At 40.3% G+C, this 23,642-nt stretch overlaps 1 protein-coding gene and 1 long non-coding RNA gene across 2 annotated transcripts in view; one reads left to right on the top strand and one right to left on the bottom strand.

The window, feature by feature from the left end:
* LOC133463244 (uncharacterized) overlaps positions 1-23,642 on the bottom strand; it is a 401,257-nt gene that overhangs the window by 39,602 nt on the left and 338,013 nt on the right. The gene's annotated exons all lie outside the window — the stretch shown is intronic.
* LOC133463784 (uncharacterized) lies at positions 3,151-7,373 on the top strand. Its single transcript, XR_009784372.1, has 5 exons — positions 3,151-3,593; positions 3,667-3,928; positions 5,463-5,525; positions 7,000-7,075; positions 7,295-7,373. It is a non-coding gene; the product is annotated as an uncharacterized LOC133463784 (long non-coding RNA).

The following is a 23,642-nucleotide window of genomic DNA, read 5'->3' as shown; positions in this document are numbered from 1 at the left end:
AAGTTAGCAGAATGTTTTTTTTAAATGCACAGAAGCAAAAGTTTGAGTATGATGGAGGGATATAGAAAAGTCATCAAAAGTTTAAAGGGAAAGTTCCGTTTTTACAACCTGGACCTTATTTTTGGCATTTTTTATGGTCGTATACTCACCCAGGCAAGTTTGGTGTCATTTGGAGTCCTTCGGAAGATATTAGGAGTTTTGTGCGAGCCGCTTCTCCATATAACGGTAGCGGATGGGGCACAGCGGGACACAGACGATGCAGCGTCTAAATAACACATGATTGCCGCGAAACTCGTTCATTTCTTTTATGAATCACTAGATCTGCTTATGTGCATCTTCCAGGACCTGTTGTCTATGTAGCACTTGTACTTATAAGATTGCAAAACAAAAAGTATAGGCTATGAAGATCTAGGTTCTGAGGAGCAAGAAAGAATATAATGTATTGTAAACAACTGACAATTTTATTGTAGCAACACAAAACAAAATATGATCACACTTACAGTGACTGAAAAAAGAATAAATATCCCAAAATAAAATAGAGCTCTTTTCTTAAAAAAATAAAAATAAAATAAAGAATTCCCTTCTGGATTTTTCCAGTTCTTTTTGTACTGGTAAATGTTCTTTTGGAGTTTCTTGTTCTTTTCCGTGTCTTGTATGTATGTATGTATGTACACTACCCGGGTAGGTTTAAGTGTAGGTGTTATGGTATTTCCTTAGCTGGGAAATCCTGAGTTCAAGGTGATCTTGTCAATCCCTGCAGCAGCTGGCCAGTCTACTGGCAGGAACCTCCAACGCATCGTCCGTGGGTCTGACTCGCCATCACATCCGAAGTCTTCTCTCTCATAATAGAAGGGGGTCTCAAAAAAAACCAGTCTGCACATATTGTGCAGAAAAAACAAATTAAAATTACTTAAAACTTCTTAAGTGCATTTCAAATCATAAAAAATTAAATGTCAGGTTCAACTGTTACCTTAACTTTACGTTTTTAACTTATAATAATCACAGCATGAAATAATTTTTTAACATTCTTTTTTAGACATGAATAGAACATTCATCTTTTAACTTGTACTCATTCTTTAAGCACATCAAAAATGAAATTATATGAACACACAGTATTTTACTAACATCCCGAAATTAACAAGTTCAAAAAATACTCCGACTGGTTTTAACCGACATTCTACCACGTTATAGGATGCTAATATGAGCAACTTGCTAAGTAACGGCCGTCGTAACTGACTGCCACGCAAGGTGTTCACTTATCAATTAAATCACTCACCGGAGTTCTTCTGTCAATTTAACCAATTCTTTCAGCAATACTGCACCATGCAGCACTCCCTCCCGCACTCTTTATCGTCTCTTGTATCGTTTTTTCCTTTATAATTTCACCTGCACTCATTTCACCTTCCCGTTTACATGCATTGGACACTCTCCTTTTTTCCTTTCTCCCGCGTGCTGTTAATTACAAGACACCAGCGGGGGGCGGGGTCTGCCGTTCCAACGGGTGCAGCGTTAACCCCTTAGTGACCATACACTTTTAGTGTGTGGGTTACATCCTCCCCCCTTTAATGAGCAGGAGTCCCATCATGCGGTCAATACTCAAATTTAAACATCATGAACGTATCCATCAGAATGGTCACCAAACAACTCCAGTGCTTGATTAAAACTGTCAAGAAAACCTTGAGCAAAAGAAATCAGGGGTTTACCTAACTGTGGGTAATGAAAACGACCTGGTGCTCGACGTGTCCTTTCTGACTTCCTTATGTCTGTGTCCTCACAGCTTGTCTTAACTGTGTCAGTCTCTTCCACAGTCTGTTGGTCAGGTAAGTCAGTGTTGGAATCTTCATCATCCACATTCTCAACACCTAACATAAACATAGCGTCTGTATCAGTATTGCCTGCAACCTCCTCATTATGTGGCTTTTCTGTGGCATCAGAGGCATGTCTAAACTCAAACCCGTCAGTATCAGCAACAACCTCCATTACCTCATCTGACCTTGTTTGAAAGTCACCTTCAGTAGCAGGTAATGGAGTATTATGGGTTTCTGGCTCAACTTGCTCATCAGATACCATGAGAGGTTCTGAGTGTGCGTTCTTGTCATACATCCTGATAAATGTTTCTGTATTAACAGGTGGGACTATCTGAAAACCTACGTACTCCTCCTCAGAGTCAGAACACTCAGACTGCAGTAACTGAGGGGCGTTTTGCCTAGTTCGGGGTCGTTGGATAGTTTTTTTCTTTTCTGATGCATTTTCATCATCAGCTTCAGACAAATGACCACACGGAAGCAAAAGATCTCGATGAAGGGTGCGGCACGGGCCGTCCTCACCTTCTGGACTGACCGTGTATACAGGTAAGTTCTCCATTTGTTTCAAAACACGGTACACAGTGGACTCCCACTTGTCTGCCAGTTTGTGTTTGTTTCGCAGACGGAGATTTCTAACCAGTACCCGATCACCGACCTTGAGAGTAGCTTCTCTAACGTGGCTATCGAACCGTTTTTTGTTTCGCTCTGCAACTTTTGCAGAATTCTCCAGAGCAAGACGATAGCTCTCTTCAAGACGAGCTTTTAGATTTCGGACATACTGAGAATGAGGCACTGGCTCATTATTTTTTACTGGAAGCCCAAATGCTAAGTCAACTGGTAGTCGAGGTTGTCGCCCAAACATCAGTTCATAAGGGCTGAATCCTGTGACCTCGTTTTTGGTGCAATTGTAGGCGTGAGCAAGCGGTTTAACAAAATCCCGCCAATGCACCTTCTGCTCCTCCTTCAAAGTACCAAGCATGTTGAGGAGGGTCCGATTGAATCTCTCAACCGGATTGCCCCGTGGATGGTAGGGGGTGGTTCTCACCTTCCTAATACCAGTCATAGTGCAGAGCTCCTTAATGACAAGAGATTCAAAATCTCTGCCCTGGTCACTGTGAAGGCGCTCTGGGTACCCGTAGTGAATCAAAAAGTTATCCCAGAGACATTTTGCCACTGTTGTAGCTTTCTGGTCTCGTGTAGGTAAAGCAACAGCATATTTTGTGAAATGATCTGTAATGACTAAAATGTCTTTGGTATTCTTGCTATCTGGCTCCAGAGACAAAAAGTCCATACAGACCAATTCCATTGGTCGTGATGTTCTTATATTGACCAAAGGTGCTGCTTTTTCAGGTTGGGACTTTCTTCTCACACAACGACCGCAGGATTTTATCTTGGCTTCAATGTCATTGGCCATTCGTGGCCAATAAAACCTGGATCGTATTAGGTCATGAGTACGCTCCCATCCCATGTGCCCCATGTCATCATGGAGGAGCTTGAAAACTGTTGGTCTTAAGACTACTGGAAGAACCAGCTGATAAACGTTTTGGCCATGACATTGCCGTGTCCTGGTTAGAAGACCATTTTTAATTTCAAAGCGTTTCCACTGTTTTAGCATCAACTTCATATCATGTGATTCATCCTTGATGCTATGTGGGCTGTCAACACCTGATCGCAGTAATTTAATCACCTGGCCTATGACTGGATCAGCTTCCTGCTGCTCCTTGAGGTCAGATTCAGAGAACAGGGGAACTGTCACCTGACCAAATGTCTCCTGTTCATAGGCATCAGGTACAGCGTCAGCATGAATAGCTAAAGACTCAACCAAAGTGATGGAAGGTAACTGGTTGTCTGTCTCACTTAGCATATGCCTATGGCACACTGCTGCGACTTCATGTGAATCCAAGCTGAGATCAGATGGAGATGATGTCTGAAATCGTGAGGTGAGCTGTCGGATGCGTTCCGCCTCTTCCAGAGAAGCATGGTCTGCAGCCAACTCACGATGGGGTCGTCGTGACAAACCATCCGCATCCTGGTTTGCTTTCCCAGCCCTGTACTTGATATTAAATTCAAAGGTGGACAAGGCTGCTAACCAGCGATGGCTTGCGGCGTCCAGTTTGGCTGAGGTAAGTACATATGTTAATGGGTTGTTGTCTGTCATAACCGTGAAGGAATTTCCATAAAGGTAGTCAAAAAATTTGTCAACAATTGACCATTTTAGAGCCAAAAATTCCAACTTGTGAGCTGGATATTTGCTCTCACTGGGTGTCAATCCCCGACTGGCATAAGCAATTACCCGCATTTTCCCTTCTTGTTCCTGATACAAGGCAGCGCCTAGTCCAGTTGAGCTGGCGTCTGTATGCAGAACATATGGGATCTTTGGGTTGGCAAACCCCAGTACTGGAGAAGAAGTCAGTTTCACTTTGATACACTCAAAAGCTGCTTGGCAAGCAGGCGTCCACCTCTCTGCAAAAGGCATACTGGGGTTGAAATACTTGCCACCACAAGAGACTTTCCCTTGACCTTTCCTCAATGGTGGATAACCTCCTGTCAGGTCATTTAAGGGTTTCACAGTCTTAGAATAATGTTCAATAAAGCGGCGGTAGTAGCCGGCAAATCCCAAGAACGATCTAAGCTGTTTCAAGGTCTGCGGTACTGGCCAGGTTTTTATGGCAGCAATTATTTCAGGGTCGGTCTCAACCCCATCCTTTGAGACAATGTGTCCCAAATACCGCACTGATGTCTGGAAGAATTTGCATTTTGAAGGAGAGAGCTTTAAGCCATTTTCCCTCAACCGCTGAAGAACATGCTGCAGCCTTCCCTCATGCTCTTCTAGGGAATCTGAAAACACAATCAAATCATCAAGGAATACTAAAACCTCCCTGAGGTTAATGTCCCCCATGCACTTCTCCATCAACCTCTGGAAAGTGCTGGGTGCATTCGTTATTCCTTGTGGCATCCGGTTGAATTCATAAAACCCCAGAGGGCAGACAAAAGCAGTTTTTGGCTTGTCTTCCTCCTCCATCTCAATCTGATAGTAACCAGACTTCAAATCCATCACTGAAAACCATTTTGATCCTGAGAGGGCTGAAAAAGTGTCTTCAAGGTTTGGGAGTGCATAAGCATCCCTTATGGTCAGTGTGTTAAGTTTACGGTAGTCAATACACAGGCGAACGTCGCCATTCTTCTTTTTGACAACAACAATAGGTGAAGAATAAGGGGATTCTGATTCTCTTATCACCCCAGCTTCCAAAAGCATCTTAAGATGTTTCTTCACCGCCTCATAGTCATTAGGATGAATGGGCCTTGATCGCTGTTTAAAGGGCACCTCATCCTTGAGCTTTATTTTGTGTTTGACCTTTGTAGCATGACCAAACTCAAGATCGTGGCATGAGAACACATCAGAGTAAGTACGCAGACGGTGCACCACTCTCTCTTTCCATTCCTCAGGTAACGGCGAGTCGCCAAAATCGAATGTTAACTCAGCCTCTTTAAGGTGACCAGAGGGTTGGGCAGATGAGCTATAGCACGCTGCAGTAACAGAGTCTGACACAGGGGAGTTCTTAAGGTCAAGAACTTGGTCAACTACATGCAGATCAGCAATAGCACAGTTAGTTGGAAGAGTTATATCATGCTCTGTCTCGTTTCTGACCCATACAGGAAATGTATGAAAATCACGATCGGGCAACGTAACCAGGCAGCAGTCAACAAAGATTCCACCAGGTAAAGTAGTTGAACTCGGCTGCTCTATGATTGCCTGTTTCTCGCATAAGGAGTTCCTGGCTTTAACGGAGCCTTCAAGACAGACCCGGTCACCTGCTGGGATGACATGTTGTTTGTTATGTTTTAATTTCACCAGGCCGATCTTTCCTGTGGCTTTTTCTGAATGTCTGAGTTTGAGAGTTCTCAATATCTGTCTAAAGCTATAGACAGAGGAAATTTCAGATGTAGATCTGTCCAGACAATGCTCACTGTACAACACATCAAGCACATTTGTGCCTATCAATACTGGCAAATCAGTGTTGGAGCGTAAATCAGGCACAATCAATGCCAGTGTGGAAACCTCAAGCAGTGGCCCAATGAACTCCTTGGGAAACTCAATGCTAACCTCCACATAACCCAGATATGGGACTGCTTGCCCATTTGCACCCTCAACATCAAGGTCACTAATAGGCTGTATAGGTATTTCTGCCAGGTTCTCATTGTAAAAGGAAACTGATATGGTGGTCACCTGAGAACCAGTGTCCAGCAAAGAGTTGCACTTAACTCCATTTACAGTAACATTTGCTGTACATTTTTCACCAATTAGCCCTTTTGGAATTCTGGCCTGCTGCTGTAAAGTGAGATTGCAGGATGAAGTTTTCAGGAAAGCTTTAGGTGTGGGACTTTCAATGATATCAGTTCCAGTCTGTCCCTCGACTGGAACAGTTTTTAGTTTAAATCAGCCTTATTTTGCTCATCCCAGGCCCTTTGCTTTGCTTTAAATGCTTTCCTCTTGGAGTCAACCAGATCAGGATTTGGTTCATTAGGGCATGTGGTCGCAATATGATTGTCCTCACCACAGGTAAAGCAATACCAGGGGCGTGGCCTTCTACCACTTTTGCTTACATTTTCACCCACTGGTGTATGGCTAGCTGTCAATGACTCTTTTGGCTTGCCTTTCTTTGTCTGTGGTACTATTGGCTGTGCCGTTTTGTTTGTAGGCTTATCTATGGAAGCTTTGAGGGATGACAACTGATTCTGAAGCTGAGCTATCTGCTTTTGTAGAGTTTTGGTAGTCACTGGGTCTGTTGCGTCATCAGTACTTGCTCTCATGTCAATGTCAGAGTATACACTGAGGGGATTGGACTGCACCTTTAATTTTGACAATCCAAGGTGCTGCTTCATACGGCTAGATTTTGCAGCTTGTTTGTCCTCCTCTGTTCTCAGCCACAACAACAGTTCAGAAAACGCAGGGGGTTGAGATTTCTTTTGTTCCAACTGGAGGCTTAGAATTAAGCCATTATCCCAGCATCCTCTGCAGAACTGTTTCAGTAATTGACGGTCAAAGTCACCAGCTGGGATACCCCCACCTTTTACAACTTTACTCAAAGTATTGTGTAAGCGGTGCAAATAAGCAGAGGGTTTCTCACCTGCATTCTGATTGGTGCTGAGAAACTTTGCAAAAAGTTCATCAATATCACCCACTGTCCCATAGGCTGAGTCAAGGAGGGTCAAGAAATCCTCCGGCTTAGAGAAAGGACCCAGATGTTTGACAATGCTGGCAGCAGGAGGTAAGAGACTTTCTATGATCTTCCTGACCACTTGCCTCTGTGGAACAGAGGAATCTGCAAGGTAAAACTCCACGTTACTCCGCCAACTGTCATATTCAACCTCCATACCGGGACAAGGGTTCCTTCCTGAGAAAGGTCTAAGCTTAGAGGAGCTTGGGTAGGTTTGTGCTAAATCACTACTTTTCACAATGTGTTCAACTATCACCCTTTGTACCTCAGGTGTATTGATCTGTTCTGGTGACAAGAATGGCGTGGAGCTCTCAACAGCAACAGGTAAAACTGCATGGTCTGCTTTGGGTGTGGCCTGACTACCCAGATGAGGCTGGGTTTGACCTGGCATCATTCGAGTCACTGCGTCTGAATCAGAGGTAAACTCTTCTGGAGTACATGCCTCCTCACTATTAGCCGATTTCTGCATTCGGCTCAGTTCTTCACGCAAAAGCCTCTCATAATCTGAGCCACTCAGCTTTGCAACCCCCTTTAACCCAGTTATGTAGGACTGAGTAAGGTCAGAAGTCAGCTTGGAGCTGTAGAGAGGTGACAAAAGTTGGATGTTGTGGGTGATTTCAGGGTCAGAGGTAGGTCTTTGACATGGTAACTCGTCCTGAAGTGCCTTTATAGCTGTTCCAAACTCAACTATGGTTGTATTGTTAAAGTCAGGGTCAGAACTATCAACAGGTACTAGTCTGGAGATGGAACCATATTTTTTCAAAAAATCAACTAGTTCCTCATCTATCTCTGTGCCTATTAACCCATGAACTAGAACCGAGTTTGAAACCTTGACACTCTGTACATTTATGACATCCATACTGTAGTGGAACTGCAATAAAACTGTCAGATTGTTTCAAAAATTCAGCCACTCCTCCTGGCTGGCTCGCCACTTTTATGTAGCACTTGTACTTATAAGATTGCAAAACAAAAAGTATAGGCTATGAAGATCTAGGTTCTGAGGAGCAAGAAAGAATATAATGTATTGTAAACAACTGACAATTTTATTGTAGCAACACAAAACAAAATATGATCACACTTACAGTGACTGAAAAAAGAATAAATATCCCAAAATAAAATAGAGCTCTTTTCTTAAAAAAATAAAAATAAAATAAAGAATTCCCTTCTGGATTTTTCCAGTTCTTTTTGTACTGGTAAATGTTCTTTTGGAGTTTCTTGTTCTTTTCCGTGTCTTGTATGTATGTATGTATGTACACTACCCGGGTAGGTTTAAGTGTAGGTGTTATGGTATTTCCTTAGCTGGGAAATCCTGAGTTCAAGGTGATCTTGTCAATCCCTGCAGCAGCTGTCCAGTCTACTGGCAGGAACCTCCAACGCATCGTCCGTGGGTCTGACTCGCCATCACATCCGAAGTCTTCTCTCTCATAATAGAAGGGGGTCTCAAAAAAAACCAGTCTGCACATATTGTGCAGAAAAAACAAATTAAAATTACTTAAAACTTCTTAAGTGCATTTCAAATCATAAAAAATTAAATGTCAGGTTCAACTGTTACCTTAACTTTACGTTTTTAACTTATAATAATCACAGCATGAAATAATTTTTTAACATTCTTTTTTAGACATGAATAGAACATTCATCTTTTAACTTGTACTCATTCTTTAAGCACATCAAAAATGAAATTATATGAACACACAGTATTTTACTAACATCCCGAAATTAACAAGTTCAAAAAATACTCCGACTGGTTTTAACCGACATTCTACCACGTTATAGGATGCTAATATGAGCAACTTGCTAAGTAACGGCCGTCGTAACTGACTGCCACGCAAGGTGTTCACTTATCAATTAAATCACTCACCGGAGTTCTTCTGTCAATTTAACCAATTCTTTCAGCAATACTGCACCATGCAGCACTCCCTCCCGCACTCTTTATCGTCTCTTGTATCGTTTTTTCCTTTATAATTTCACCTGCACTCATTTCACCTTCCCGTTTACATGCATTGGACACTCTCCTTTTTTCCTTTCTCCCGCGTGCTGTTAATTACAAGACACCAGCGGGGGGCGGGGTCTGCCGTTCCAACGGGTGCAGCGTTAACCCCTTAGTGACCATACACTTTTAGTGTGTGGGTTACATCTACATCCGGGGCTGTGTGTGTAACAAATAAATCAGTTTGTAAACAAGACCTCTGACCTGCATGACGTCCAAACTTGCCTGGGTGAGTATACGACCATAAAAAATGCCAGAAATAAGGTCCAGGTTGTAAAAAACGGAACTTTCCCTTTAATTGGCGTGGAAGTGAATATTTGAGAACCCGACTAACTTTCTTGCAAACAAATGAAACGTTGACATAAGTAATCGGATGTAATACATGTAATACACAAAGAGACAAATGGTTTTGAATTAGTAAATTTTATTTGTGAGGCCAAGTGAAGCATTTTCCAAGACAGACATGTCTCTGCATTTGGTTTTTAGTTAAACATTTTGCTTCAAAAACCTTGACAATAATCCAGAAGAACAGAAAAACAACTTTGGACCTAAGGATGGCGAGCTTTAACTGAAAATTAAATAAGATATCAAATATGTTGATGAATTACAGTGTTTGCCAAGAATATTATGGACTTGTGGCTTTCCTTCTTCTTCAATCAATAAAAGAGAAACAAGGAAAACACATGGTGGACAGATGCCAGGAGGAAACTGGCAGTTAGAATACAAATATGTCCTACCTGTACTGGGACGCAAACAGCCGGACAGCTCTGCAGAGGGAAAGCCTTACAATCCTTGATGCAGTCAAAACAGGAGACAAAGAAAAATGATTACTCATTTAGGGCTTGCCAATACAGAGGGGTAGCACGCCCTGCTAATTTCCTCACCTCCATACCTCTGGCCACTTATTGCGTGAAAGAAAAGTAATAGTCTCAGGGGCAGTAGCCTCAGCATAGGCCTCCCTCTCCCCAGCCACCTCATTCAGGTTTTCTGGGAGGACACTAAGGTTTTCCCCAACCAGCCAAGAAACGTATGATATCTCCAGTATGTCTGCACCTATGAATCTGGTGAGTGCCTGCGACAGCCCCATCCTAGGAGAGGTGACCAGGAAGCATCTTAACCAGATACCTGAACCCCCGCAACTGGCTTCTCTTTGTGCAGGAGCTCCAGCTCTACTCCAACTCTGTCCCAGATGACTGAACGTCTCAACCTCTCTCTGAGGGAGACTCAGACCATGTGGAGGAAACTCATGTCAGTCACTTGTATAGACCATTTTGATCTTTCAGTCACTTCTCACAGCTTGTGATTTGAGGATAGGAACAACGATTGACTGGTAAACAAAGTTTTGCCTTTTGGTAAAACTCTGTCCTCATCACAACAAACTGGTATAGACTGCAATATTTCAGACACTGAACCAATGCACCTATCACTCTTCTACTTAAAGGGGACCTATTATGGCATCTAATACCTATTTTAAACAGGCCTTAAATGTCTTAAAGACAAGCTTTTGATTGTTTTAGATAAATAAATTAGAAATTCAGCCTCTGAGCCATGTCTTTATCATCCCATTCTCTAACCTCATTATCTATGCAGGATTCTGAGTGGGCGGGGAGGCTATGATAATGAGGGACTGTGCTGATTGGCTGCCTGAATGACGCATTACACCGCTACGAAAAAATGGCGGAAGCTCCGGCCGGCAGAGCTGTTGTTGTTGTACCGGCCAGAATTAGTTGTGGGCGTGGTTTCACGCATCGGAGGCCAACCGATGTAAATTGCATTTTGGTTTCGTAACGAAAGGGAGCATAATCTGAATGGCTCGTAGAAGCCACATCACACTGGATGGCTCATCCGGGCGGCTGTACAGACACTGCAGAATTTGGTTGCTTTCCTCCTTCTCTGAGTTGGCAGGCTGAGGGGAGACCACTTTATATATGTTAAAGCAAGAAAAAACTTGTTTTTCATAATAGGTCCCCTTTAAACTTCTCATCTCACTTCTGACCTTGAGAGGACTTTCCACCTTTTGTGGCTGCAAAGCATAGTCTCAGATTTGGAGGTGCTGATTCTCATCCCCACTGCTTCATAATCAGCCACAAACTGCTCCCCCGCTTGATGAAGCCAGCAGGAGATCATCTTCAAAATGCAGAAGTAGAATCCTGACACCCCTGAACCCAATCCCCTCCACCGCTTGGCTGGGCCTAGACATGCTGTCTATACAATGTTATGAACAGAATAGGTAACAATGGGCAGCCCTGGCAGAGTCCAACTCCCATCCGGAAAACACTTGACCCCTGGAGCCCGGTGCCGTTGCCCATCCCAGAGTCCACAGACTCAACTTCCTCTGATGGAGATGTGTTTGTGAGATTTAGGGAATCTTACACACACACATACAAAAACCGATGCCTGAAATCTGTGAGGGGATAAATAGACAATTTGTTACTTTAGAAAACAGATTTGGTGTATCCCTTAAACTCTTTAAATAATATTGAAAATGGAAACACATCAGGTTTACTCACTGGTGAAGTCAATTGACATTGTTCATCTTCATTTGAGTAGTCATATCAAACATTATATAGTTAGATGAATTAGAGGGGGGATAGCGAACTAGGGAAATCATTTTCTGCATATTACTTCTCTTCTCCCTTTTCTCAGTATTTCTGCATTCATATTTCCTTTTCTTTTTTTTACTGTTGAATTTTAAACAATTCTTCACCTTTATGACTCATCTACTACTGACTGGACCTTCTATAACTCAAAATTTATGAGACATGCCAATGAAAACAACTTCAAAAAACCCTATTTTCACCCCTAATGTGAAATGTAGACACCCAGAGGCAAAGGAAATGTGTTTTGCTCAAATAGCGCTGGAATCACAAAAATGCAGAAAAAAGAAAACCTGAATCGAAGAAAGTAGCTTAGTCCATCACATTGTAATTTAAAAGTTCCCCAGCAGAGGTAAACAAAAAAGATATAGCTGGATCACAAATGAAAAAATAAAACCACATCAGATCAGAGAAGTAAAGCACAAGAGCACTGGGTTTCAGGGTGCGACAGATGAGGTGTTGGATGTTATTCACACATCAAGCAGTATTAAAATCAGGGAGCTGGGGATTGTTATTGAACTAACTGCACAGTTTAAAGCCTACTGCATCACACCAGACTAATCAGTTTGAAATAGCCCATGTGTTTCCTGAAGGCCATCAGGTCTTCAAAGTCACTCAAATGAAAAGGAAATTACATTCTTTATGCCACGCAATAGAACACAGTAAAGCCCAAGATCATCTGGAAACGTGTTTTTGTGGATTTCTAATTCAAGATGCAACCAGACAGAGCTTCATTGAAAAGAACGACTGCAGCACTCAGCAACCACCTGAGGACTGTTATGCAGCTCTTTCAAGTGTATTTGGATGAATAAAATCAGGTCAATCACTTTAGATGTTGACTTTTAAAAGTGAACTACACCAGAAATTAAGGTGCATGACACCATTGCTGTGCAAAATAAAGTGTTACATAAGTACAGAGGACTGTTTCTAGAGCTGCTAATATGAGGACTGCAAGTCTCCGGATGACAATTCAGTTGACAGTTTGACTTTACGTGTGAGAAAGTTGTTGTGGAGTACAAACACACTTATGATGCTATTAGTGTAGATGTTCAACACATCTATGCCTTTTATGGACTTTCTAACCAAGTGATGGCCACTGATGGTGATAACAGATCAAAAATTGTTTAAATGTACCGGCTTCCTGTTGTGACCAATTCTGTATTTAAAAAAAAAAGGCTGCATTGAGGTCAAGGAAGAGGCTGTAACCTTTACAAACATTACAGATAAGCTCTCAAATATATGATGATCCCTTTTTTTCCCCTGCTGTTTCACTGAAGGTAGTTTTCACATTGATTACAATAAAAAGAATTAAGCTGTATTTTCACAATAACAAATGTATTTCGGAATTTTTTAAAGAAACAAGGTAATTACCTATTTTACATGGTTCAAATGAAAGTATTACAACCAACACAACTATGATGGACTACAGAAAAATCCTGTGAACACGTGTAGTGGTCACAAATTTCTGTTGCAGATAATGCAGCAGTTTCATTATCTGAAATGATTAACTTATTTTGCACTATGCCTATGTTAAAAGAAGCAGCAAAGCATTAAATCAGATTTTCAAAACCCCCCACCCCCAAGTACTTGATTTGAATGGTAGGTAAGATGCATCATTGTACTGCAGCTATCCATTTTAATGTGGCTCAACTGACTAGATTTATCAAATTCAAAATGCTTTAATAATCACCCAAGGGAAATTAAACGTTTGTTGGACTCCAGTAAAAGCTGGTATCCTCGGTACCAAACTGAAGATGCCTTCTAAATGTTTTGGGTGTTCTGGATCTGATCCGGTCTTCAAGAAAGAGAAAAGAAAATCAGCTGCATTGAAATTGTATGAGTTACCTTGATCTGGATGACATATGTTATAGCAGTGTATGGATGGATTGATGGATGGGTGGGTAGGTAATGAGTAATCATGCATTTTTCAGGGATGAACCCAACACTGCATTGCACCATAACAAAAACAAACAAAAGGAAAATTGGATTGGTGTACATATTGTTCAATATATGATTCAATGCATCTCCACAAAATATGATGAATCTGAATTTTAAATAAGCTATTGCACAGTCTCACTGCTGTTTAATCTCTCATAAACAGACCAAATAATAAGTAGCTGCTTCAAAAATGCAATCACTGATCGGCTGATTTATCTTTAATTTACAAAGATTAGCTTTTCCTACAAATATGATTCTTTTTCGAACACAGCCTACACTTTGATTTACTGAGCATGAAAGCTGCTACAAGGCACAGAAAAGGCTACTGATCTCAAACAAGCAAAGCAGCGCGCAGCTGTTTCAGCAGGGCAAAGTTCTTTCAAAACTTTGAAAAGTTGAACTTTTCACAAAATGACTGAACAGCATTTTCTCTGCCAAGCAGAATTGAAGCAGCTCTTTCATGCAACGTGGGAGGATGGCTGCTTTTCCAGAGCAACAACAAAGATGGACACTGGAATTCTTTAATAAACATGTAACCTTGTCTCTATATCAGCTTGGCCAGTGAGAAGACTCTTCAGTGAAATTCACTCTAGTGTAGGTCACAAATGAGAACCGCAGAGTCTCACTTTCTCAGTCATCCTCTGTTTTGTTTTCTGTGGGCCAATTAAAAAGGAACTGGAAGAGTGTGATAGTCATACACAACATACACTGGATGTTTTCTGAAGTTACTAGAGATGCTATTGACCCCCAAATTGATAAGGTATGACTCTTTATCACAGGAACGCAGAGATCTGAAATGTATTTAAGTGTGAAAAAAATGAATTCATGTGTTTAGGTATAGTGTGCTCAGAAGAGAAAGTGTGTGTGTGTGTGCGTGTGTGTTTGTGCGCACGCGCATTTCCAGCAAAAGTCACCGTGTGATTTCCTCATTATCGGGACAGAAAGACATCAGGTTTTCTCCAAAGTGAAAATCCAATTCCCAAATAAAATAACTCCAAAGAGAAAAGCGCATTTATGTATTTTTACCATCTGCTGATCACAATTCTCATGCTGTACCGGCTCCATCAACACATTATAAAACATATTACTGAAATACAACATTTTGTCACATATCAAATTTTACTTTCTTCTCGTCTCCACTTCAGACTTAACTGTCATTAAACCAGAATTTTAAAAACAAAGTGTGAACGCTGAAAATGAAGAGCACATCCTTGTGAGGTCGTATGTTGGCCTCAAATGTAAGATTATTTGAGGCCACTTGCACAAAACTTCCCTCATTAATCAAAAGATGTCTCGAGGCAGACCACTGATTTTAATGTGCAAATCACTGTGTCATAAAATACAAGAAACGCAATAACAAGTATTAGTTTAGATGCCACAAAATCCTTGTTCAAAGTACAAGATATGATACTAAAATGCCATTTGTTAACTGAAATACAGGCATTTGCCTATTACAATGCAGAACTTGTAGATGGGACAAGGTTTCATAATAGGAGGTTTTGTAGGATAATTTCTATTTGATTTTTTTCACTTTATATGCGTTCACACAATAACATGGATCTGGCCAAGTCCAGGCCAAGATGACATCAAATTTAAAGTGTCAGTAAAATTTGGTGTAAATTTTCCCTGCTATTGCTAAAGGAGCATTAGTTGAGATCATGGAGAACAACAGTGCAAAATTTTAGCCAGATGCTAAAATATTGTCTTTTGAGTTTTTTTAAGGCCGATTATACTTTTGTGAAAGTGCTTTACTTGAGCAGTATTTCAAGAGGAACGCGAATAAGAGCGATTCAGATAATTCAAATGTGTTGCAAAGCTTTTAAATGCAGGACGCAAGGTTTTGGAAATGCGTAAGAAATTTCATTTAATTTAAAAAAAGATTGACTGATTTGTGTTGATTCAACTATTTTTAGAAGCACCCCCACTCCGTTTTTTCTCTCTCAGAAAATAGCTGTTTTTGATCTGTTGTCTTGTACTACTGTACATGCAAATGTCAATTCTAGTAAAATGAAAATGAGTATTGCAGGATTATGATCATTCTTTCCTTGTCTCACACAACCTGTTTTACAGTAAAGTCTTGCATGTTACTAAAATTAAATTAAAAAGTATTGCAGAGCAAAAGTGGTGCATTAGTAACCATTGTTTTTCGATATTAGGATATTGACAACTAGATTTAGATGTGTCTAATTCACATATGTTAAATCTGACTGCTGTGTCAGTCATACCCATCCTTCCAAACTATGGCTACCTTTTGGATTTATGGCTACATTTTTCATTTAACATTGAGGGTAATCCTATCAGTGTTGAAAATAGCAAACTGTTAAGTTTGCTTGAACCTAAAGGTTCTGCAGCCTGCAGCCATATTCGGCTATAAACCATTTTAATGTAATATAAGGCTGCTTCCAGATAACACAATTTCCGAGTCAACTTGCTGGTTTGTTCACATATTGCAGGACTAGCTGTCTTCCCTGTTCAATTTTCCATGATTGATTGCCGACAAAGGTCTCACACACAGCACAGTCTCACAGCAACTTGGTCATCCGACTGGTTTCCAAAATCATATTTTATCAACAAAATAGAAATGTGAAATGAGGTGCAACAGTGCAAACACAGTTGATTATTTGAAAATGATCAGAGAGGGCAAACAAATAGCGCAGGCTTTTTGTGCCATGGATTGTTCAACACCCAAAATAAAAACAATAAAAAAAGGAAAAAGAGAAAGAACATGGCTAAATGAATCAACACAGCAGGTGGCGGTGAGATTACCTTCGCTACAGTTCAGGGTAACTAATATCTTATCATCAAAATGTAGCCACATGCTATATCTATTTACTGTACAATGAGCGAAAATAACCGTGTCAAATTCCCTGTCTTGTTTGACCTGACTTGGCCAAATAATTAGGGCCCGAGCACTTACAGTGCGAAGGCCTTATTGTATCTGTAGGAATTTTCCTTTTTCTTTTTTTCTTTATTTTTCCGACAAAAGGGGGGCCTTTTTGCCCCCCTAAACGTGCCCCAAAAGTCACCAAATTTTGCACGCAAGCCAGGCATGGCGAAAAATTTGATATTTAATGGTTTGCATTAATGGGCGTGGCCTAATGGCTCAACAGCGCCCCCTAGAAAACTTTGTGCCTCAAGCCCCACAATACGGTTTGACGTACATGCACGAAAATCAGTACACACCTGTATCATGTCGCAACTTAAAGAATGACGCGCATTACTTTTCTCACTTTTCTCCCGCCCCTTCTTCTGATTGGTCGATATATGATAGTTCCGATTTTCTGCAATAACTTTTGAATGGTTTGACATAAAGACTCAAGGGTGGTGTCATCGGACTCGGTTTTGAGTCCTTGAACATAATTGCTGCAAATTAGCCCCACCCCTTCATCTGATTGGTCGATATCTGATCGTTCCTACTTTCTGCCATAACTTTTGAATGGTTTGATATAGAGCGTCGTGGCTGGTGTCATCCGCTAAATGCCAGGCCTGAAGAATCTACATGCAAGTCATACAAGCGCTTCCACTGCAGCTTTAATTGATTCTGATTCTGATGTTGAGGTGTTGCACACTTCGCGAGTTTCCTTCTTACTTTGCAGATTTCTCGAACAGAATTCCCCTCCTCATGGTGACGTCACCTGATGCCTCGCTCTCTTATTTGCTGTAGCTAAAACAGCAATTAACAGATGACTCAGAATATTTCACTTGTTTCATTTTTTAATATTTTCATTGAGTTGCAAACACCTCGTGCTGATTTTCTAATGATGTATCGGCAAGCTCTATGACTTGCAAGTCATCCGTAAAAGAGCCCCGAGGCAATATCACATTTATAATTTTTTGGTCGGCCCATGACGTCATTGAGGAATTCTTGTTTTTACATCCTCTATACCATTTCACTCCAGACACGCCAACAAGATGATCATATACTTTGCAGTATTTTTAACATTGTGGCTGATTTGTGTAAGAGCCAGTAGCTTCAACATATAAGCTGTAACTTTTATTATGAATCGAAATTATCAACGTTTTTTTTAAATGAGTAATGCCTTTTTTCACCATATACACACTGCTCTGATGTTATTTTAGTTCTCTGATGCTAAAATAACCAAATTTCCTCTGGCATGATGCAGCTGATTTTCTTATATAATAATGGAATAGGCCGATCAACTCTGCACATCTGTGTATCAGCTTTTTACACCTTTTATCTCTTAACTTATCTGGAAAGCAACCATGTCCAATGTGTCAATTGGACAGTTCTGTCCAAAAAACGCTTTAAAGACTTAGTCCTAATTCAAATAAGGGCTATAAATGTTACAAGATGTTGAAGTGGCCCCCAGCTGGTCACTCATATCCATAGTGGGTTAGCAGTAAACTTGTGCTGCATTAGTGTGACAGGAATGGTCAGAGGAAAACTCTCAGACCAAGAAACAGGCCTGAATCAATGACTCCCAAGGTTAATCTTGTGTTTTATCCCACTAGGGACCAGAACCGAGAGAATGAGTAAAAGCAATCATGAACCCTCAATACAACAGCATAACAGCCAGATGGTGAAATAATTAAATTATCCACTTGGCTTGTTTGGAAAAGAAAAGGGCAGTGTGATCACCAAAGACACTCCAGAAGCTATTTTAATAGCATCTGTGTATGCACTTAATTTGAAAGGTATATTTCATAATCAGAATAATGACAATGCCTTATTTTCCTCTTTATCCTATTTGCTATTTTGAATTTTCTCTTTAAATAGTCCTGGACTTGTTTAGTTTTTTTCTAAAATCTTGAAAGAAAGGCATTAGCCCCTTAGTGCTCATTTCCACATTGAGATGCTGCTGGACTTTGTAGCATATTGAAAATGAGGTATTATTGACAAGTTTTATTGAAGACGGCAGGTCTCCAGGCAACTTTTGAATTAAAGAGACTGATGAGAAAGGAAAATACAATAATTACTGTCATCCAAAGATCCAGAAGGCAGATGCTGAAGTTATTGCTATGAAGATCAGCACATCCTTAATGGCCCAGAATGACAGACCAGTGTGTTATATGTGATTTTTGCAGCTATAAACATGAGGGCAAAGAATGGGAGGTGAGAACAAGATAAAAATGTTTGAAACCCTTTTATGTTCTTATTTATGTATGGGAGTGTAATATTCTTGATGTAGGACCCTGCTTCTCCTGGTTGTTCCTGTCCAAGGGAACAGGGACCAATTATGTCAATTTTACTACTCATCCTCCCTTCACTTAATGTTCCTCCATCTCCCTATTGTCAGTAGTATAATAAAATCTATAGAGGCTCAAGGGGGCCTTTAACATACGTCTAATTCTTCACTGAATATCACTGACAACACTTTGGTTGACTGTTTACCACAAAGCAGATGGTAGAAGTTGAAATAATGTCCAATATCTTGTCAGATGTAGTACAGATACAGAATCTCAATTAAGTTGTGAACACCAAAATTATTGTGTTTACTTTGTGAATTTTTTTCAGACATGTATCTAAAAATTCAGTGATTTAAAATATTAAAAGTGACTCTGTTTTATGAGGAGCTCTCCTCATTCCTCGAAGATGAATGCAGCAGCCTTATTGTCCAAGCCCAACAACACATCTATAACTTTCACCAACTTTTAAAATATTAACAAGCCAATCTTAACACCACTCATTTGTGTTAATGGTCTGCACTTATACAGTGGTTTTATGCTTGTTAAGGTACTAAAAAGCACTCTGTGTTTCACATACATAAAGGCTGAGCATCGAATCACTGACCGTGACATTTGAAATGCATTAATGAAGTCGTGTGTCTGTTTGGATCATGGGTGACATTTGTTAATTGAATGCACATTAATCATCTGACATGTTTGATGTCAATGTAGCAAATGCTTCAATCAAAATGCTAAGCAGAGACCCAGGTCTGCTTATCATGTGAGGATGCAGTGCAGTGGAATCAAGCCCATCCAGTGACTTCATGCCATGCCATTTTCTTTTCATGACTGAGCATGTGGGTCTTTGTGCATGTATGGCATGCCACTAACAGCCAATTTTAATTCATGACCTGACTTGCATGTCACTGCTGAGTACACAGAAGTGACTGACCTAAACAATATGAGGATCAAATTACCAAGAATTGGGAAGAGGAGGATACACAGAGGTATCCTAGGGACTGGTGACCTTGGCAACAATGCATCACCCGGACCTCCTAAGGGGAAGGGGGGGGGTGGACGCTGGAGAAGCGGTAGCCTGAACCAAGAGAGATCAGGAGAAAAACACTGTACTACTATTCCCTGAGGGATAGGTTTCATCTTCGAGTCTCAGAACCTCCGAGTCGCCAAGTCTCTGAGCCTCCATTCTAACATCCCTGCAGCTGTCATTAGTAATTGTTACCACGGGGGTGAGCAGGCAAGACAACCTTGTGGCTCTTGTTCATTCTCTAAATGCAGTGTAAATTAAAAAAAAAAAAACAACACAAATAAAAAACACACATATACACAAAAATATGCTCTCTGCAGCTTCCTTTCCGTCTAATCAGGAAACTCACACACACCGCTGCACACATGCAGGCTGAGCAGAGGGATACCCAGAGGCAGGGAGAGGTGACGAAAGAAGCTTAGTGAGACGCATCAAGAGGAATTCAAGGTCACAACTCTAATCAGAAGCAAAATTGAGATGGGAAGCAGGGGAACAAAGATTTTAAGTTGCCCTTGCTTTATTTTGTCCTTGATAGAGTAAATATAAAAATAGCAAAGCAGAGGTTAAGAAGCACTGTTGCGTTTTATATTTTTTGTTGCTGATATGCAAACCGAAACTTCTGAAATCTTACTGATAGAAATAAAAAAAATGTGTTCTTCACCATCATAAATGTAAGACATGTTTGTTCAAATCATCCTCTACAAGACCACCAGTCCTTTTCCATCAGAGTAGCCGTGCAGACTGGTCTCATTAAATTACTATCTCACTATTTTTTTTTTTTTGTGTGCGTGTGCTTTTTGTCCACATAAGGCTAAAAGCTGCTTTTCACAATGAGTTAAAAGTTTCTGTTGGAAGCCAACACTGGAGAGTGACTCATTGTGCTGCACACATCCACAGCAAAAAAATGTACTGTGCTAAAAATCTTTTTAATCACAGGCTAAGCCAGTCCTTTTCAAGTAAATGTGTTGCACATTCGTCACTGCTCCAAACAATCTATCGGTTCAAATCAGCACCAGCAGGATTCCAAACTGCACTGATGAAGTGTGAAACTGCGTCCCCTGCAACACTGAGGAGCAAATATCTGCGTCAATACACAATGTTTTCCACTGCTGAGTATGCACTGAGGTGTGTGAGCGACATCACAACAGATTTTCAACAACATGGCTCATGTAATATTGAATAGAATAAGTATAATATAACATATGTGTGTGTTTGTGTGTATGAGCATGCATTATTATTTGTGTGTCCATACCTTTGTGTTTTAATGGACTTCAAAACTGCTGTTAACAAAAATAGGTGTTAAATGAGTATTTTTCTAAATGATAATACATCATTTAATACTTAAAGAAAACAGTACAGGCTTCATCAGAATAGTTCATGCTTTAAATGAAGGACTGTTTTCTGGGTTGCGTGGAGGTTAAAACTGTTCCTTCAAAAGATGTTCTTCCAGTTGAAGTCCTGTCTGGACTTTTTGTGTACGGAGTTTGCATGTTTTACCCCACAGGACAGAGAGAACTGTCCTCAGTCATGGATGTTGGGTTGCACCTGCCTTTCCCCCAGTGCCGGCTGGGATAGTCTTGAGCCTACTGGGTGTAGAATATTGCAGGACGTGTTGGTGGATGGATGACTGGAAGGATTTATACAATAATGTGCAAAATAATGAATTAAGTTAAAAAATCTTGCAGAAACATGTTGCGTGTAAATGTCAAAGTCAATAAGCATCTTTGTCATGGAGGACATAGGGGTTTTGCCAGAATATTTCCTTTTCAGGTGCTATTTATGTTAGGGTTGATGAAGCATCAAACCCCAAATGCAGAGGCAGGAATAACAGAGTCCTTTTATGATCCAAAAACCACTGCCACAGCAGGATATTTAAACTAAAAACCAAAACCAATGTATTTATTGAGCTGGGGAGAACTGGCATGGAAACAGTGATCATGACAAAAAAAACACAACAAGTAATACATGTGACGCAGGACAGCATGTACTCATGAGGAGGTAATAAGGAACAGGTGGGAATAACAGGAATGGGATACCAAATAGGACCCAAAACATGACAGGTTGGTTAAGTTTAGGCAACAAAGCTCTTCGGGTGAAGACAGGATAACATTTTAGTCAGTCAGTCTCACAAGAAAACATTGTGGTCATGTGAATGTTGACTGTAAAACCGTAAAGCAACAAATAAGAAAAAGCAAGAAAAAGATAACAAATGAGAAAAAAAAGGTTTTTCCATTTGTTGCAAAAAATAAAAGAAGAAAAAAAGGAAAAGGGAAGCTTTTTCTTATGTTATCTTTTTCAATTCTTATTTGTTGCTAAGCTTCTCATCACATTCAGTTTTTACACAACAGTTTGTAACATGGTAAAAGAGGTCGGAGCCATTGCACACATTTCAAAGCTATATTAAAAAAAAAAACTATGACAATACAAGTACAAAAACGGGAGATGAAAGATGGAAATATGACTGGCAGTAAATCAAATTGTGAAAGCATAAAAAGTCTGTCTGTCTCAGAAGGCAAAACCAAAGAGAATGACATGTTCTGCAATTAAATTTTGTGCATGAACAAAAAGTGCACTGAAGTGAAACAACTTGTTTTGTGGCAATACAACATCCTTTTGTTGAGCTACACAATGAACCAATACATTTGAACTTGGATGGAGGACCATATTACAAAGATACTTGGTGTCAGAGTCGAGCATCGAAACACATCAATACATTTTTATTAGGAAAATACATAAATTGGCATGTGATCTATGAAACTGTGTGTACTCTGAGATGACAAAACACTAATTAAACACGACAGGAGGTGGGAATAAAAATAATAGCAGGAAACTAAATAAGGATTTTCAGTGAAGGAGAGGTAGAAGAATAAAACCTCACTAAACTGCAATAAGAGAAGACATTTATGTAAATCTGTGTTGGTGTGAAACTGTTTCACCAAATGCTGATTTAATTAAGCACCTGAATTTTTATAAAGTGGTAATTTGTGGTATTTATAGTCTTGACCAAATAATTGGACAAACAAATAAAAAAAATAAATAAATACATTCCCATTCACCGTCTTCAGCTGGTGGAAAAAAAAATCTGACCATGTGAGACAGAATTCCCCTACAGATAACTCACAAAAAGGGCTTCGGGCAAGCAGGACAATAGCTCTCTGTCAAAGGCACAAACTTAAGTGTGCAGGCAATGATACTCTAGTTCTCTTCAGTCTCTTTTCATTCTGCTATAATCCTCCAGTCTTTGTACTTTCATTTGGGTCAAGACTAAACACTTTACATATCTGCCACAAAAGAAGGTTTAAGGCAAAGGAAATGTCTGCGCTTACTCACTCACGCCTGCTGTTATTGAAGCTGTGGGGAGGGAGGAAGGTCGGGGGAGAAACTGAGAGAAAATGGAACTGAAAAGAGAGTAAAATGAAGAAAACTGTGAAGTTTGATCCTGTCATTGGGATTCTTAAGAACACACCAGCTGCTAGGTTTACATTTGCGTGGGATTTAACGTGAATGAAACTAAATCTATCATCCTTAATTCCAAGTAAAAAGACAGAGGAGGATGTGGATGAAAAATGAAGGGTAAAAAAAGGTTCAAAGGGTAATTATTCAGAAGAGAAGATGGACGAATGGACAATTTGATTAATATGATAGAGCATTAATATGAACATGCAAGAAAAGTGTAGGAAGTGAGATGCAAAAAAATTAATCTATTGCTAGTAGCTGTCAAGCATGGAAATATAATACACCACCCCTTACGATAATCAGTCCATCTTCCCAAAGAAATGAAAATAGTCCAATCTGTCAATAACGGGCTTAATCCTGAAGGCCGTCCAAATCCCCAGCTGCTTCTGTCGCTCGATTACACAATCAGACACACAGACCTCATATGGCAGAAAAGCACCTCGTACCGCAGATAGGTCTGTGGAAAAA

This window comes from Cololabis saira, chromosome 17, assembly GCF_033807715.1.
Source record: "Cololabis saira isolate AMF1-May2022 chromosome 17, fColSai1.1, whole genome shotgun sequence".
NCBI classification, from domain to species: domain Eukaryota; kingdom Metazoa; phylum Chordata; class Actinopteri; order Beloniformes; family Belonidae; genus Cololabis; species Cololabis saira.
Note: the sequence above shows the minus strand (reverse complement) of the source record. Positions and strands in the feature narration are given on the sequence as shown.